Raw genomic sequence first — 19141 nt, 5'->3', positions numbered from 1 at the left:
CTAAGTAAGTGGCTGAATTAATAAGGTTACCGGGCATCATATTGCGTTAGCTTTCTGCCGTGTTTGAGAAGTCAAAGCCCTTTGGATTAGTTATTTGTACAGCTGCCACTGCTATCTTGATTTCCTTGTGTTTTTTTCTCCTCCCTTTCTCTGAGCAGAGCAGGCATGCTGCTGGAAAGCCAGTACTGTTCTTCCTTCAAACAAGCATACGTCAAAACTTTGTTCATTTGCATAATGTCTCTCGTTCACATCTGCTTGTAAATGTCCAAACTCACCCAAAATTACTCTTCTCTATATATGTATAACTTTCAGGGCCTAAAACTAAACAAAAATTGTATACCAGCCACTGTGGCATACCACCCACTCCGATTTGTTTACCTGCCAAAATATGTTTCTCATCATAATTACACCAAAAAATTAAATACAAAATGATGAGCATGCTTAGTAATGTTTTTAAAACAAGAAATGTATTACTAGTGAGAAGTGATGTGGTATATATTGCTTTATTTAATACTCTGTGACCTGAGTCTTTTAACCAATTTCTTTTTTATCTGATATTTATCTGCCCCTTTAAGGTTACCTTGGTAATAGGGCAACTCCAGTCATCATGTGTGCCTTTTTAGAATCTCGCTAGTAGAGGCCGACGATGTCTCTTTTTGCTAGCAGTGGAAGCAAACTCAAACATTGAAAATAATCCTAGCTTGTGGAAAAAACAATGTAAATAGCCAAGAAACACGAGGACAAAGTCTCACTTTAGTAGACTTTCGAGTAAACTTTTATGCCTGTGCGCATTGCTTCTAAAAATGAGTCTTTCAGCACTTCACTCAGTGCTCACAGACCCCCATACTGGCAGTGTTGCTGCGCGAGGTCAGATAGCTGTAACTTCAGGATTCAGATTTCTTTATGCATTATCAGATATGAAACAAAGCGGCAGAAATACTTTGAAAACAGCTACTGCAGCATTTATTTTGCTATAAATCTCAACTTGCACTTGTGCCTATACTTGACTTGACTATTTATGAAATGCTCGCACTGTAGAGCCCTGATTGTGACCACCATCCAAAGTGGCTGGTGAATTAGACATTCTTACCCGCCAATGCCAAAATGTACTCGCATTTGGCGGGAGGCAGGTGTTCATTTTAGGCCCTGATAACTTTATGAGCTAGATTGCCTGTCTTTGCAATTCATTTATTTTCCTTTGCGCCCCTTAGCATATTTAGCTAGAAGCCTCCATGGAAATTCGCTATTTCTTGTGCTAATTTTGTTAGCATTCTGGTAATAGATGCACAATGGATACGGATGGATGTTGTAGAGCATGAACCTGCAGGAGCGAGTCACTGCTTTGATGTTTACAGAGAACGACAGGGTGTTGTCCAGGGTCACGCCAAGGTACATTGCACTCAGGTAGGGGGCACTGTGGAGTTGTCAACCGTGATGGAGAGGTCTTGGAGCGGGCAGGCCTTTCCCGGGAGGAAGAGCAGCTTCGTTTTGTCGAGGTTGAGCTTGAGGTGGTGGGCCGACATCCAAGCTGAGGCACGCAGAGATGCCAGGCACGCAGAGATGCGTTTTGCCACTTGGGTGTCAATTCCACCACTTTTCAACCTCATTTTCATTATCGCCAGCACAATACCAGTGTCTACAGTACCAGTCAAAAGTCTGGACACACCTACTAATTCAAGGGGTTTTCTTTATTTTTACTATTGTTTACATTGTAGAATAATAGTGACGACATCAAAACTATTAAATAACACATATGAAATCATGTAGTAACCATAAGTGTTAAACAAATCAAAATATATTTTATATTTGAGATTCTTCAAATAGCCACCCTTTGCCTTGATGACATCTTTGCACACTCTTGGCATTCTCTCAACCAGCTTCACCTGGAATGCTTTTCCAACAGTTGTGAAGGAGTTCCCACATATGCTGAGCACTTGTTGGCTGCTTTTCCTTCATTCTGCCGTCCGACTCATCCCAAACCATCTCAATTGGGTTGAGGTCGGGGGATTGTGCAGGCCAGGTCATCTGATGCAGCACTCCATCACTCTCCTTCTTTGTCAAATAGCCCTTACACAGCCTGCAGGTGTGTTGGGTCATTGTCCTGTTGAAAAACAAATTATAGTTATTATAAGCCCAAACCAGATGGGATGGCGTATCACTGCAGAATGTTGTGGTAGCCATGATGGTTAAGTGTGCCTTGAATTCTAAATTAATCACAGACAGTGTCACCAGCAAAGCACCCCCACACCACAACACCTCCTCCTCCATGCTTTACGGTGGGAACTACACATGCGGAGATCATCCGTTCACCCACACAGCGTCTCACAAAGACACAGCGGTTAGATCCAAAAATCTCAAATTTGGACTCCAGACCAAAGGACACATTTCTACCGGTCTAATGTCCATTGCTCGTGTTTCTTGGCCCAAGCAGGTCTCTTCTTATTGGTGTCCTTTAGTAGTGGTTTCTTTGCAGCAATTCGACCATGAAGGCTTGATTCACACAATCCCCTCTGAACAGTTGATGTTGAGATGTGTCTTGTTACTTGAACTCTGTGAAGCATTTATTTGGGCTGCAATTTGAGGCTGATAACTCTAATGAACTTATCCTCTAAAACAGCGGTAACTCTGGGTCTTCCATTCCTGTGGCGGTCCTCATGAGAGCCAGTTTCATCATAGCGCTTGATGGTTTTTGCGACTGCCCTTGAAGAAACTTTCAAAGTTCTTAAAATGTTCCTTATTGACTGACCTTCATGTCTTAAAGTAATGATTGACTGTCGTTTCTCTTTGCTTATTTGAGCTGTTCTTGACATAATATGGACTTGGTCTTTTACCAAATAGGGCTATCTTCTGTATAACCCTCCTCCTACCTTGTCACAACACAACTGATTGGCTCAAACGCATTAAGAAGGAAAGGAATTCCACAAATTAACTTTTAAGAAGGCACACCTGTTAATTGAAATGCATTCCAGGTGACTACCTCATGAAGTTGGTTGAGAGAATGCCAAGAGTGTGCAAAGCTGTCATCAAGGCAAAGGGTGGCTATTTGAAGAATCTCAAATATAAAATAGAACACTTTTTTGTTACTACATGATTCCATATGTTATTTCATAGTTTTGATGTCTTCACTATTATTCTACAATGTAAAAATAAAGAAAAACCCTTGAATGAGTAGGTGTGTCCAAACCTTTGACTGGTAGTGTACATTTGTAGAACAATATATATATATATATGGTAAAAAGTTCTACCCGATGACATCATCAAAAGTTACAACATTTTAAAAACAGTGATTTTCAAACACTATGAGATTAGACGTGATGTGGGGAGCAAGAAAATACCTTCCCTCTGGCTAGAAAGTCATTGCAGGTTTTTCTTACTTTAAATCCTACCCTGTGATCACAGAGAAGCTATTTTTTTATTATTATTATTTTTTAACCACAGATCATAGGATCTTGCCGTTTTCACATATGTAGACACTGGTATGATGCTGGCGTTAATGAATATTAGGTTGAAAAGTGGCAGAATTGCCCTTTAATTAGGAAATGCATTTCAATAACGACCTATGGTTAACGGATTATTCCCTCCATCCCCAGCCTAATGGCCCAGCAGAGCAGCAGACTCTCCTCTGCCCCGTCCACCACTGCCCTGATTCCTATTATGATGATGGACTATGCCCAATGTGGTGGAGCAGGAGCCGTCAATCCTCTGCTTTTGGCCACAAGCTGGGTTTTTCCCTGTGTCAGCTATCCTCTATACTGCTAAATACAGACTGCAGCAGAGGCAGAGTACAAGTGCCTGGAGCAGCTTACCCTGGTAGCTCAAACCCCTCTGTCTGCCACCATGTCATCACTACCATTAAACACTGTTTATTGTTAAGCTTGTCACGTACCTGACCTTGTTTTAACACCGGCATGGTGAATGACAACTTCACAGCTCTACATGGCATCGTTTTGCCTCTTCCAGACACATTTTTGATCTTTGGGGATTTAAGTAACCAGGCATATTTTCATAATGGCTGTCTCATTTTGTGACGTCCCATTTTGTGAAATGATGTCATAAATGCAATATGCCAAGTAACGTGCAGTTCTGCCTCTGGGCCATTTAGTATTGATTTTTGTGTTGCTTTGGGCCTGATGCATACAACACAATTTACAGCTGAGAATGTTGTTAGGGGTTTGGATTGATGCTCTTTGTAAAGTCAAGTGGACAACAAAATTGTTATATTGACAGAGCGGGCCCACCTTGTCCAAATGCAGCAGCAGTATCACCTCTTTTGTTTCTGAGATCGAATTGTGTGTTTTGCTTTGTGTCGTTTGTGTTTTCATGGAACTTTATAGACCCTGCCCAGGTTGGTTTTGTCAGTGTACGCAGTGCACCACATTAATTTACTGGGAAAGGAAAGCCGAGTACACACGCTAAATAATTCAGCCAGCGTCTTCTTATTTTTCCACTCGTAAATAAGACATGGGAGAGAAGAGGTAAAGGAAAGAAAGCGCAAGGCAGCGGTGAGTTTTTCTCTCAGCCAGGCTGTAACCCTCTGGGCCTCTGGGCGCCTGCTTTATCTGTAAAAGCTCTTAATTCCTGCCCCCATACAGTCTCACCTTCTCGTGTCGGAACACAGCCCTGCCCAGAGTCAAGCCCCGGCCTCATTCAGACTCAGCTGGACTGGGCTGACCCGGACCAGGCCTGAGCCAAAGCGCCCCTGTTGACCTGTGGCACCATAGAGGCAATAATTGAAGCCCTAAAGCATCTGCAGGCGCCTATCCTTTTTCTTTTTCATCACCGCCCTGCTACCTTTTTATTCTCAGAATGCACAATTCATTTTTATTCCTGCTATAAAAGAGTGGAGAGAGGTATACAGCAGGGGTCTGGCTGCGCACCCACATTGACAGAGGAGAACCAAAATACCTTGTGGATAGAATCTCAAAGACTGGCTTAGTAAACAAGCAGCCAAGAGGAGAGGTGAGTACTCTGTTCTGCAGTGTAGGAAAAGCTACTGCACACTAATGGATACAACTGGAAACTCTTTACTGTGTATGGGGTTAAGGAAGATCCATGGTACTGTGGCTCTTCTGATGGACAAGGATGTTGGCTCACTCTCCAATCTCCATAGATACTGCCGGTGCTAAGGTACAATTCTGGAACCTAAACATCCATGCATTAACCCCCCTATTTGGGTGTCATAATGCGTAGTGAGGTCATCAAGCAGGCAAATTAATGCTGACACCTATGTGTTGTAGACCATGGACCCAATTGATTACTTGCCCCTCCCCTGACTGAGGCACTGATTGTTCAATAAACAAGCCCTAGAACCAGTTGATTAATGGTCCCTAAGAGCTGTTCCAGGTTGACCTCTGTACCTTACACAGGTCTAAAGATTGACATGGCATGGCGACCAGTCGCAGTGGCTGAGAAATTTGACGTGATAACGCGTGGTGAAAGGAGTTGCCCATGTGACCAAGTCTATATAGACTTTGTATCAGATCTGTATGCCAACAGTGCAGATTGGATCACCTTCACAGACAGTGCAGTGCTGTGTCTATTCATTCAACAAACCACTCGTACAGGCCAACAGATTTGAATAATGTTGGGCCTCTGCTCTTTAATCATGATTTACAGCCTGTTAAACAAATGATGGATGGCTCGGCCTAACCGCTTCCGTATCGAGGGGAGGAGGGAAGAAAATCGATTGGCTTTTCACAAGGTCTTCATTAGTTTGCCTTGTGTCAAGAGGCTGGATCAAACCAAATTCCACTGTTCCCAATAATGAATAAAAAGGTCAAGTCAATAAACGTGTGCGCTGAGTTTGAAGTGAACAGAACGCTCCGCTCTTCAATTAAATAGTCCTTACCGGACCTCGTTTTGGAGACGCGTGTACTAACACCTTTAAATTAAAATTGTTATTTCGTTTTTTTTGCCAGGGCTGTGACGATACCAGTGTCACAATATTTTTTTCCATGGCAAAAATGAAAACACAAACCGGACGATACTCTTTGGTCCTGCTGTATGTAAATTATTGTGTGCTATAGCTTGGAAAACAAATAAATGTGACTCTGGATGACAACATAATGATGTTTGTTTCCAATATTAGGGCTGTTTTCATAAAGAAGTTAAAGCCGCTTCGTGTTTTGTTTCCTTGCCACGATTCTAACGAGTATCGTGATATTGGTATCGTCCCGGCCCTAGTTTTTGCCAGGACACCGCTCCTCAGATAATTAAAGTGATTGCATCATAAATTGCTAAATCCTTTTTTGTTCGATAGCATGTTTATGTTGTCAATACCTTTTAATCCAGCGGCTGTTTTACTCAATTAATGACAGGAGCTTACTGAACTGCGAGTTAATGGATTTTCCTGTTCAATTTCATCTCTTTCCCTGTCCGCAATCAGTTTCTATTGATTTGTGTTTAATATGGTGTTCCTCAGTAGGATTGTCTGGTATTGTTTAACACCGTTAACTAGGCTACCTATCACGTTATTGGAGTCCTATTGCTCGAAATCAGCCATTTACCTCTATGGTTTTTGCCAAAATGTTGTAGTGACCACAGGATGTGTGAGATAAGCAAAATAGACTTCCATCAGCATAGCAAATGATTTAACCCTACATGCCATATTGTTGCTGCTCTGCTTCAGGGTAACTAGACAACATATATCTGTGATCTCCACACCCTCAAGTCCCTGGCTACAGCTGCATGAGGTAATGTGGGGTGAGTCAAACAATCGGAGAAAGGAATTATTCTTTACAACAATGCAGTCTCTACTATGCTCTGCAGATGAGAGCTGGATGACTCTTGTCCCAAAGTAACTTTCAATAGAAGAATGTCCATGACCTTCTGAATGCTGTGTCCACATTGCCTTTAATAGCTACTGACAATCTTCAGTGTGGTTGACTTGGGCCCAGATTCACAAAACACTTATTACGCAAAAACGTTTTTTAAATTTAATTTTAATTTCACCTTTATTTAACCAGGTAAGCCAGTTGAGAACAAGTTCTCATTTACAACTGCGACCTGGCCAAGATAAAGCAAAGCAGTGCAATAAAAACAACAACACAGTTACATATGGGGTGAAAATACATTAAGTCAAAAAATACAACAGATAATATATATACAGTATGTGCAAATGTAGCAAGTTATGGAGGTAAGGCAATAAATAGGCTATAGTGCAAAATAATTACAATTAGTATTAACACTGGAATGCTAGATGTGCAAGAGATTATGTGCAAATAGAGATACTGGGGTGCAAAAGAGAAAAATAAATAACAATATAGGGATGAGGTAGTTGGGTGGGCTACTTTCAGATGGGCTGTGTACAGGTGCAGTGATCGGTAAGGTGCTCTGACAACTGATGCTTAAAGTTAGTGAGGGAGATGAGAGTCTCCAGCTTCAGAGATTTTTGCAGTTCGTTCCAGTCATTGGCAGCAGAGAACTGGAAGGAATGGCGGCCAAAGGAGGTGTTGGCTTTGGGGATGACCAGTGAGATATACCTGCTGGAGCGCAGACTACGGGTGGGTGCTGCTATGGTGACCAATGAGCTAAGATAAGGCAGGGATTTGCCTAGCAGTGATTTATAGATGGCCTGGAGCCAGTGGGTTTGACAACAAACATGTAGTGAGGACCAGCCAACAAGAGCGTACAGGTCACAGTGGTGGGTAGTGTATGGGGCTTTGGAGACAAAACGTATGGCACTGTGATAGACTACATCCAATTTGCTGAGTAGTGTTGGAGGCTATTTTGTAAATGACATCGCCGAAGTCAAGGATCGGTAGGATAGTCAGTTTTACGAGGGCATGTTTGGCAGCATGAGTGAAGGAGGCTTTGTTGCGAAATAGGAAGCCGATTCTAGATTTAACTTTGGATTGGAGATTCTTAATGTGAGTCTGGAAGGAGAGTTTACAGTCTAACCAGACACCTAGGTATTTGTAGTTGTCCACATACTCTAGGTCAGACCCGTCGAGTGTAGTGATTCTAGTCGGGTGGGCGGGTGCCAGCAGCGTTCGATTTAAGAGCAGTTGGAGGCTACTGAAGGAGTGTTGTATGGCATTGAAGCTTGTTTGGAGGTTTGTTAACACAGTGTCCAATGAAGGGCCAGATGTATACAAAATGGTGTCGTCTGCGTAGAGGTGGATCTGAGAGTCACCAGCAGCAAGATCGACATCATTGATATACACAGAGAAAAGAGTCGGCCCAAGAATTGAACCCTGTGGCACCCCCATAGAGACTGCCAGAGGTCCAGACAACAGGCCCTCCGATTTGACACATTGAACTCTATCTGAGAAGTAGTTGGCGAGGCAGTCATTTGAGAAACCAAGGCTATTTAGTCTGCCAATAAGAATGGGGTGGGTGACAGAGTCGAAAGCCTTGGCCAGGTCGATGAAGACGGCTGCACAGTACTGTCTATTATCGATCGCGGTTTTAATATTATTTTAAACCCAAGAACATGTTTTAGAACAGTCATCTCAGTAAGAAATATGCTAACATGATTGCCATTGCTAGCTAGATAGCTAGCTAAAATTGTTGCCTAGCAACAAACATCTTAAGAAGTATCTTATGAAAAAAATAAGAAATTCATAAGATTTTCTCACAAACTTCTCAAATATCTTAAGATGTTTGTTGCTAGGCAACCATTTTAGCTAGCTATCTAGCTAGCAATGGCAATCATGTTAGCATATTTCTTACTGAGATGACTGTTCTAAAATATGTTCTTGGGTTTAAAATAATCAATACTGAAAAGTTTGTGAGTGAATTAAACATGTTCAATTGCTTTCATGAGCTTTTTCTCTCACTGCCCTGAGTTTAAGACAAGGGTTTAGCTAGCTTGGAATTAAGAACATTTCCAATAACTTTATTTTCAAGAATCAAATTTCTTCTTAACTTTTTGCTTAAGGGGAAACATAAGAAATAGCGCAAGAACATTTCCAAGAACCGTTTTGAGGAATAGGAATTTTGCTTAACTTTCTTCTTCAGTCTATATAGTGAAGGAAAAAATGCCAGTTAAGAAGAAATGTCTTCTTAAGAAGGTTTTGTGAATCTGAGCCCTGGTGTGGAATAATGGTTGGAGAAGGTGAATCCTGGATCTATCGGCCAATCACAATGGCCCATTTTGGTTCCTCTTCTTCTACCTGGTATCAAGCATCTCTCGGGCCACACGTCGCAGTGACAGAACACACTTAAAGGACCAATGGCTCATTGATTTCCTGACCAATTAATCTCATGTAACGCAGGTTGGGCGCAGCCTGAGAATTACTGGAAAGCCAATGTGACGCCATAGAGGAGAAGCTCCCAGATTTACATCACGCATGGCCACGGCGGCAAGGCATGGATGTCGCTTTATGGAAATAATGTAATGGCGCATTTTCAGAGGCAACACTTCATGCACTTCACCGCCTTAAAAATAAGTTATTATAATATCCTAGTAGCCTGAATGCATGTCAGATTGAAAATGCCATTCATTTTTCATGATGTTTCCTGTGTCAAGCCGCACACTTAATTTTGCATTTCTTCTTTGACTTTGGATGAAACACTTACAATATTTCCTCATAGCAGTGTTTTTGAAGAATCTTGTTTTGCAGGGGCGATCATCATAAATGTTTTAATACTTCTGAATTACAAGAGCTGCTGTAATTTGGAGTAGGAAAATCCGAGACATTTGTTGGTCCTTCTACATAGATCCAGTTTTCTATCTCAGTGGGTGATGGCTCAATATCAGAACACTGGAGAGAATTGTTTTGGTGTTGTAAAAAAAACCAATATGTTTTGAGTGTATTAGACAGAAGCTTTATTACCACTGTTAAGTGCATTATCCAAATGGTAATACAAGTCTATTGATGATGGTGAGAGAAAACAAAGTGTAGTAGTGTCATTGTGCAGATGGCATCTGAGTAGGCATGCTCCTGAGTAACTCAATCCCGCCCGTCCAGCACTTTACCATGTGTAAATGATGCCACCATCGACCACAGCCAATTCAGCCCACTGGCCAGCCGCCACCGCTCTGCTTTCTTTTAGGGCGCAGGGCAAACATCTGTAACCCAAACATCTGTAACCCAACACACTTTTCAGCTGTGTTCCCATGCTGCCCCAGGGGAGGCCACATTGGCTGTGTGTGTGTGTGTGTGCTTTCACCCTTGTGCCAAAGACCCACTTCGTCGCCAGTGCCCAGTGTTCCACCCACCCCTCCATCCTCCCCCATCACTACCCCACCTGAGCTGCACCTGTTAGCTAGGCGTCGACCTGCAGGTGTTTCCCTGGAGACCCACCAGGCAGGATTTCATTTCAGCTTCTGTTTCACTACTGGATTTGTTGTCCTGTAATTTGCCAGTCCTCCCTGGGGACTTCAGCACTACACACATGCCTCCAGTTACAGATTACTCAATAGGACGCCTCCAGCAAACAGGGTCATTAACTCCCAGATCTTTGCACAGCAGTCAATGATTTGTCATCATCTATATGCAGGAGGGAGGGCGGACTCGCTGCTTGCCTCTCCAGTCTCCACGTTGGTGTAATGACAAGCCGCCGTAACAGTGGCGACCTCCGTGGGGAATGCTGAAATGGATACAGTGGCTCATTGTGCTGTGTTGTCTGAGCATCGAGCGGCGGTCTACTCCACTGCCATTGATGTCAGCCATTGAGGAGATTCTATGCCACTTGAATCATTTGAAAATCTATTGAAGGGCATTTCCATCTAAAAGCACCCATGAGCACCAACATGTGAAGTTCATAGGAGCATGTCAAATTGGGTGTCAAATGAAAGCTAAGTGTCTATATTTTTGATATATTAAGGCATATATACATTTTTCAACCATTTTCCATCCTAAAAATTAGGATTAAGCAAAGGCTTTGATTTCTGGTCCAACAGATGGAAAAGGGGTCTTAGATAACATCTACCAGAAAAAGTCTTAAAAGGTATTAGAAAATACATCAAAACACAATAATGTTTTAGTAAATACCCTACCAACTAATATCAACACTTATACAGTTGAAGTCCAAAGTTTACATACATTTAGGTTGGAGTCATTAAAACTTGTTTTTCAACCACTCCACAAATGTCTTGTTAACAAACTATAGTTTTGGCATGTCAGTTAGGACTTTTGGAGGTGTACCTGTGGATGTATTTCAAGGCCTACCTTCAAACTCAGTGCCTCTTTGCTTGACATCATGGGAAAATCAAAAGAAATCAGCCAAGACCTCAGAAAAAAATGGTAGACCTCCACAAGTCTGGTTCATCCTTGGGAGCAATTTCATAAAGCCTGAAGGTACCACGTACATCTGTACAAACAATAGTACACAAGTATAAACACCATGGGACCACGCAGCCGTCATACCACTCAGGAAGGAGACGCATTCTGTCTCCTAGAGATGAACGTACTTTGGTGCGAAAAGTACAAATCAATCCCAGAACAACAGCAAAGGACCTTGTGAAGATGCTGGAGGAAACGGGTACAAAAGTATCTATATCCACAGTAAAACAAGTTTTATATCAACATAACCTGAAAAGCCGCTCAGCAAGGAAGAAGCCACTGCTCCAAAACCGCCATAAAAAAGCCAGACTGCGGTTTGCAACTGCACATGGGGACAAAGATCTTACTTTTTGGAGAAATGTCCTCTGGTCTGATGAAACAAAAATAGAACTGTTTGGCCATAATGACCATCGTTATGTTTGGAGGAAAAAGGGGGTATTTGCAAGCCAAAGAACACCATTCCAACCTTGAAGCACGGGGGTGGCAGCATCATGCTGTGGAGATGCTTTGCTGCAGGAGGGACTGGTGTACTTAACAAAATAGATGGCATCATGAGGAAGGGAAATTATGTGGATATATTGAAGCAACATCTCAAGACATCAGTCAGGAAGTTAAAGCTTGGTCGCAAATGAGCCTTCCAAATGGACAATGACCCCAAGCATACTTCCAAAGTTGTGGCACAATGGCTTAAGGACAACAAAGTCAAGGTATTGGAGTGGCCATCACAAAGCCCTGACCTCAATCCTATAGAACATTTGTGGGCAGAACTGAAAAAGCGTGTGCGAGCAAGGAGGCCTACAAACCTGACTCAGTTACACCAGCTCTGTCAGGAGGAATGGGCCAAAATTCACCCAACTTATTGTGGGAAGCTTGTGGAAGGTTACCCGAAACGTTTGACCCAAGTTAAACAATTTAAAGGCAATGCTACCAAATACTAATTGAGTGTATGTAAACTTCTGACCCACTGGGAATGTGATGAAATAAATAAAAGCTGAAATAAATCATTCTCTCTACTATTATTCTGACATTTCACATTCTTAAAATCAAGTGGTGATCCTAACTGACCTAAAACAGGGAATTTTTACTAGGATTAAATGTCAGGTATTGTGAAAAACTGAGTTTAAATGTATTTGGCTAAGGTGTATGTAAACTTCTGACTTCAACTGTATTTTGTTTTGTATAAATTATTTGCCTTCTGTAAGTTTAAGAAACATTGCCTTGTGCCTTGTAATTCCGTTACCAAAAACCCACATCTTTAAGATATTTTCTCATTTCTCTCCCTCATGAGGAGGGAGGAAGTTCACAGAAGTAACAAGTAAAAGTAGACCTACCAATTCGTTTTTACTGATAGGAATTATGAAGTGATTAAAACATGCAATTCTGTTACTAAATCTGTAATGGAATTACTGCAATTGAATTAGCTACAATGGGAAATGATAGTAGTCACACACCACAGTTGGGTCACCTGCTACTGTCCTCCCTTCCACTGCCATAATGTTATGTTCAGCTCATACGTTTTTATTTTCTTTCTGTCGTCTGGTGGTCAAAGCAAGACTTTGAAAACAGTCTGGACAACCCCTCTCTCTCTCTCTCTCTCTCTCTCTCTCTCTCTCTCTCTCTCTCTCTCAGTTAAAGCTGCAATATATATTTTTGGGCGACCTGACCAAATTCACATAGAAGTGAGTTATAGATCTGTCATGCTCATTGAAAGCAAGTATAAGAAGCGGTAGATCTATTCTATGTACACTATTTCTATGCTTCCCGTTCTAATGTTTAGTTTTTGCGTTTTTTACTTTTGTTTTGTACACCAGCTTCAAACAGTTTAAAATAAAAATATTGTGGGTTACTGAAAATGTACACAGTGTACAAAATATTAAGAACACATTCCTAATATTGAGTTGCACCCCCCCTCCCTCTTTGCCCTCAGAACAGCCTAAATTCGTCGGGGCATGGGCTCTACAAGGTGTCAAATGCGTTCCACAGGGATGCTGGCCCATGTTGACTCCAATGCTTCCCACAGTTGTGTCAAGTTGGCTGGATGTCCTTTGGGTGGTGGACTATTCTTGATACACACGAGAAACTGTTGAGCATGAAAAACCAGCAGCGTTGCTGTTTTTGACACAAACCAGTGTGCCAGTCACCTACTACCATACCCATTCAAAGGCACTTAAATATTTTGTCATGCCCATTCCCCCTCTGAATGGCATATATGCACAATCCATGTCTCAATTGTCTAAAGGCTTAAAAGTCCTTGTTTTCAGCTTTGTGTACATGTCTACCTTCGATTATGGCAAAAAAGAAACATCCTAGTCATCCCAACCTCTAAATTCCACAGATCTACAGTGGGGAAAAAAATATTTAGTCAGCCACCAATTGTGCAAGTTCTCCAACTTAAAAAGATGAGAGAGGCCTGTAATTTTCATCATAGGTACACGTCAACTATGACAGACAAAATGAGAAAGAAATATCCAGAAAATCACATTGTAGGATTTTTAATGAATTAATTTGCAAATTATGGTGGAAAATAAGTATTTGGTCAATAACAAAAGTTTCTCAATACTTTGTTATATACCCTTTGTTGGCAATGACACAGGTCAAACGTTTTCTGTAAGTCTTCACAAGGTTTTCACACACTGTTGCTGGTATTTTGGCCCATTCCTCCATGCAGATCTCCTCTAGAGCAGTGATGTTTTGGGGCTGTCGCTGGGCAACACGGACTTTCAACTCCCTCCAAAGATTTTCTATGGGGTTGAGATCTGGAGACTGGCTAGGCCACTCCAGGACCTTGAAATGCTTCTTACGAAGCCACTCCTTCGTTGCCCGGGCGGTGTGTTTGGGATCATTGTCATGCTGAAAGACCCAGCCACGTTTCATCTTCAATGCCCTTGCTGATGGAAGGAGGTTTTCACTCAAAATCTCACGATACATGGCCCCATTCATTCTTTCCTTTACACGGATCAGTCGTCCTGGTCCCTTTGCAGAAAAACAGCCCCAAAGCATGATGTTTCCACCCCCATGCTTCACAGTAGGTATGGTGTTCTTTGGATGCAACTCAGCATTCTTTGTCCTCCAATCTGACCATATGACATTCTCCCAATCCTCTTCTGGATCATCCAAATGCACTCTAGCAAACTTCAGACGGGCCTGGACATGTACTGGCTTAAGCAGGGGGACACGTCTGGCACTGCAGGATTTGAGTCCCTGGCGGCGTAGTGTGTTACTGTAAGCTTTGTTACTTTGGTCCCAGCTCTCTGCAGGTCATTCACTAGGTCCCTCCGTGTGGTTCTGGGATTTTTGCTCACCGTTCTTGTGATCATTTTGACCCCACGGGGTGAGATCTTGCGTGGAGCCCCAGATCGAGGGAGATTATCAGTGGTCTTGTATGTCTTCCATTTCCTAATAATTGCTCCCACAGTTGATTTCTTCAAACCAAGCTGCTTACCTATTGCAGATTCAGTCTTCCCAGCCTGGTGCAGGTCTACAATTTTGTTTCTGGTGTCCTTTGACAGCTCTTTGGTCTTGGCCATAGTGGAGTTTGGAGTGTGACTGTTTGAGGTTGTGGACAGGTGTCTTTTATACTGATAACAAGTTCAAACAGGTGCCATTAATACAGGTAACGAGGTGACCAAATACTTTTGTAGGTGACCAAATACTTATTTTCCACCATAATTTGCAAATAAATTAATAAAAAATCCTACAATGTGATTTTCTGGAGAAAAAAAATCTCAATTTGTCTGTCATAGTTGACGTGTACCTATGATGAAAATTACAGGCCTCTCTCATCTTTTTAAGTGGGAGAACTTGCACAATTGGTGGCTGACTAAATAATTTTTTCCCCCACTGTATCTGAGTTACCAGAGTCTGGTTTCCCAGAGAGGTAGCCAGTGCTGGGGATAATATAGGACCGGTATTTGATCTGTGCTGGGAGATAATGTCGGTTACTGCCCCCTTTTGTTCTCATTAGATCCACATCGTTGTGATGGAACATTAAATGCTTTTTAAAAAGGTGATAATCATCTTAGCCAGGGAGATCATCCTCCCCCTGTCCTTGGCAATTGATTTCTGAAAGTGGGTTAGATTAGAGGGCTGTTGTAATGACATGACTGTGCTCGCTCTGATGTCACACTCATTATGAATGAGGAGGAAATCCAATAGGCCCTTACTGTACATATTGTGGTGGTTTTCTCACTATTCTCAGTTTCTCAGTATTATGTATGAGACACAGACAAACACCTGCATAGACAAAGAATGGTGCATTGCTTTGTGTAGTGTGTATAATGGGTGAACTAGCTTACATTCTTGTAAATACCTGTCTATGAATAGCCTCTGCTTAACCCTGAACAGAGCTGTTTAGTAGCATTCCTCTGCATAGTTGGAGACTAGCGAGGCCTGTGGTGTGTGTGTGTTAGGTTTGGGCCGATATATATGATTACATAGAATATCGTGATATGACATTGACGATATATTGTGAAGTACAAGACAATATATCATGTGTAAGACTATACGCTATTTGAACTTTACAGTTTTATCAGTTAGGCTGTATCAATATGTTGAAAATGTTGTCTAAATTAGGGCTGGGCAGTATACTGTATTTGACTATTTACCGTATTTTACTATTTACGGTATCGATGCACGGTTTTTACTTTACTTTCTAACACGGTATATCAATGTTTGGTTTGTTCAATGTCTGTTTCTATAGTTTATTCCGTTTGCTACTTTCGTCTTTCTCCCTCTGATGCTGCATGCCGCTTCCCACACCAAGCCCCGCCCCAGTCACTCAAGGAGAGTATAAAATAAATAGTGTTTGCCGCTAATGCTAATAGCTAGTTAGCTGACTAGCTAGCTTGCTAAATGTACTAAGAGTCAGAGCAAGCTTGGCTAGCTAATAAAGCCTGGTACCAGTGCTTGTGTAGGCCTAGACAAGCATGTTGTTTTTGCAATGGTATCTTCTAGATCAGAGAGGAATAGGCAAAGCATGTAAGAAAACATGTAATGTAACATCTAATTAGGGTCCCCTGGAAACACTGACCAACACCTTGGTTTTCCTACCCTGTCTAATTCCTCCCTGGCTAAACTGTCATGGTCAAAACGTATAGATTCAATGGTTGTAAAGATGGGGAGAGGTATGTCCATAATAAAGAGATGCTCTTCTTTTTTGACACCACACTCCAAAAAACAAGTCCTGCAGGCTCCAGTTTTGTCGTATCTTTTATTTTATTTTATTGAATATTAAAACATACAATCTACTTGCAGTGATGCCGCTCAACATTTACATTACATTCAGTCATCTAACAGACTCCCATCCAGAGCGACCCACAGAAGCAACCAGGGTCAACGCCCTGCTCAAAGGCACATCGACAGATCTCCTAAGGTCAAAAACGGGAACCCGAACCAGCGAACTACCCCTTAACATACAATTTGAATCTGTCTAATCGAATAGAGTCCACAGATTGCGAGTTTAAGATAAATACTTTTACTAAGAGTATTAGTGTATTAGTAATTGACTGACCATGTCTCTCCAGATCTCCCAACAATGCTATTTCTAGGGTCAATTTTAGATCAATGTTATGCTTTTTCAGCCATTCCCAAACCTGAGACCAGAAACAGGCTAACTGAGGGCAATACCAAAACAAATGGTCTATTGATTCTGTATCCTCACAACAAAATATCAAAAATCTCTTCCCAATTATTTTGCAATCTGTATGGCACAGCTGTCAACATCCTGGTCCTCAAATGAAACTGGTATGCAGTGCCTTGCAAAAGTATTCATCCCCCTTGGCGTTTTTCCTATTCTGTTGCATTACAACCTGACATTTTTATTTTATCAACCAGCACATTTGAGTTCAGCTGTTACGAACCCTGTGGCTTTCAAAGTCTAGGGTGGATGGAAAAGAGACCCGTAACATAACTCACGCGAATTAGAATATTGACAAGGAACAGTGAGAACAAAATACACCGACAACCATATGCAACCGTCAAACACAAAATGTTTATTATAAACACACGGTAAACGGTTCGGGGGAAAGGGGCTGAGCTGGACCCAAGGAAAGAAACGATAAAGTCAAAAACCCCTAAACTGATCTTGCCTGCCTCAAGAACCACTAAGCTTACTGCTAACCATACAAAACTACAGTGGGTGGTCCGCTCAGGTCTAACTAGTGTGTTTAGACAAGGTTTTCCTACAGGTAGTGTATGCCCAAGGCCGACTTGCTAAACCCCCCTTTTCCCAGGCACAAACAAACAACATAGGTCCAATATGGACTAGACAGCAAACAAGTGAGTACACCAAAAACAAGACACCACAGTATCCATACTCACAAAGAAAAAGAGTCTCTGTCAGAAAACACAACTGACTGGCTTTTAAAACCAGGGGATTTGATTTGGTAATATAAAACCAGAAATGGGTGGTGCAATACTGAGGAATGTCCACCTCAGCAATCAGCAGACAAACGGATGTCGGACAGGTGGGACACCCCAACGACCACCAATCAGGAAAACAAGGGACACCTGTGATTAGTGCTGAAGGAGAGGAAAAACAAATACACATACAGGATACCTATATCCGTAACACTCCCACCCTTAAAAGAGCAAACCTACAATGGTTTGCGACTCATGTACTATCACAACACACAAAACAAATTCAAAGAGCAAAAGCATCCTCACGGGATAGAAAATAAATCTTATATCTCTAAACACGAGACAAAGCATCTGCCATCACATTAACCAAACCCTTTTTATGGCGGATCTCCAAATTTATAATTTTGCACAACAAGTGCCCAACGCATAAGGCGTTGGTTCTGGTTGTACATACGGTGGAGAAAACTAAGGGGTTAGGGTCAGTATACACTATCACTGGTAGTGCACTGGAACCAACATAGACTTCGAAGTACTGCAGAGCTAACAACAAAGCTAGAGCGTCTTGTTCAATGGTTGAATAGTTAGTTTGACATTTTGTTAAATTTCCGCGAAAAATAACAGACAGGATGGTCTACTCCACTCTGGTCCGGCTGCAGTAGAACAGTACCAGCACCTCTGGCACTAGCATCTACCTCAAGTTTAAACGTCCGTTCAAAATCTGGAGCAGCAAGAACAGGGGTACTACATAAGAGTGATTTTAGCAGTGTTGAAAGCAGTGTGACAATCCGCAGACCATACAAATCTTCCCACAGGACTGAGCAAATCCATTAATGAAGCAACTACCGTAGAGACATTTTTACAGAAACTACGGTAGTAGCCAACCATCCCTAAAAAGCGGCGTAGCTCTCGTCTGGTGGTAGGTGCTGGAAATGCAGTTATAGCCGAGACCTTGGCATCAACAGGGCGCACCTGACCATGGCTGACCTGTTTACCGAGATGATAAGTAACAGTGGCCTTGAGCTGTTCTATATTATGTCATGTTTTGTGTGGACCCCAGGAAGAGTAGCTGCTGCTTTAGCAACAGCTAATGGGGATCCTAATAAAATATCAAAATACCGAAATGATAACAAAATTGCAGAAATTGATGAAAATGCGGATGTTTTGTTTTGTTTGAAGTTGGATTGAACAGTATATAACAATCAAAATGGCGAAAGCCCCATTTGAAATCACTTATCATATGAACTACTCATAAAGCATGTTTAAAACTTTTACGAAAATGATTATATCGCGATATTTGGAGTAGCATATCTTTGAAGAGGTCTCCCAAAATATCGCCCAACCCTAGCTGTGTGTGTGTGTGTGTGTGTGTGTGTGTGTGTACGAGAACAGAGAACAGCACGGCCACAGAGGAAAGCTGAGAGATAGATCTGTGCTAATTACAGAGCCTCCTACCCACCAGTCCCTCTGGAAATCCCTCCAGTTTTCATTTGCACAAAAAGAGGATCTGATTTTTAAAGAATTGTTTTAATTAGCTCTCTATCACTGTACAAACT

General features: G+C 41.9%; 1 protein-coding gene across 2 annotated transcripts in view; it reads left to right on the top strand.

Moving 5' to 3' along the window:
* LOC121548951 (mannosyl-oligosaccharide 1,2-alpha-mannosidase IA) overlaps positions 1 to 19141 on the top strand; it is a 183965-nt gene that overhangs the window by 8924 nt on the left and 155900 nt on the right. The window contains exon 1 of one of the 2 annotated variants that reach the window (XM_041860638.1): positions 10874 to 10896. The exons of the other annotated variant lie outside the window; for it this stretch is intronic. The gene's annotated coding sequence lies outside the window, so the exon portion shown is untranslated. Of the gene's footprint in view, positions 1 to 10873; positions 10897 to 19141 lie in introns of those variants that run through there. 2 annotated transcript variants of the gene reach the window in all.

The sequence above is a fragment of the Coregonus clupeaformis genome, chromosome 33 (assembly GCF_020615455.1).
Source record: "Coregonus clupeaformis isolate EN_2021a chromosome 33, ASM2061545v1, whole genome shotgun sequence".
Lineage (NCBI taxonomy): Eukaryota > Metazoa > Chordata > Actinopteri > Salmoniformes > Salmonidae > Coregonus > Coregonus clupeaformis.
This window is presented reverse-complemented; position numbering and strand designations above follow the sequence as displayed.